Source organism: Mandrillus leucophaeus, unplaced genomic scaffold (genome assembly GCF_000951045.1).
Source record: "Mandrillus leucophaeus isolate KB7577 unplaced genomic scaffold, Mleu.le_1.0 Scaffold161, whole genome shotgun sequence".
Taxonomy (NCBI): domain Eukaryota; kingdom Metazoa; phylum Chordata; class Mammalia; order Primates; family Cercopithecidae; genus Mandrillus; species Mandrillus leucophaeus.
In genome coordinates, this window is record NW_012101599.1 from 708,006 (window position 1) to 708,327 (window position 322).

Sequence of the window (322 nt, forward strand, 5' to 3'; positions counted from 1 at the left end):
TCTCCTTCCTCAGTCTCCCGAGTAACTGGGATTACAGGTGTGTGCCACCGCATCTGGCTAATTTTTGTATTTTTTGGTAGAGATGGGGTTTCACCATGTTGTCCAGGCTGGTCTCAAACTCCTGACCTCAGGTGATCCACCCGCCTTGGCCTCCCAAAGTGCTGGGATTACAGGCGTGAGCCACCGCATCTGGCCTATTGAGTAGTTTAATAACTCAGTAAGGTGGTTCAACTTATAGAATAGAATTCAATATAAAGTTATGGAATCTAGTCTTCTAAATTCCAGGCCTAGTAACTAGCCCTGTATGGTGGTGATTTTCTGT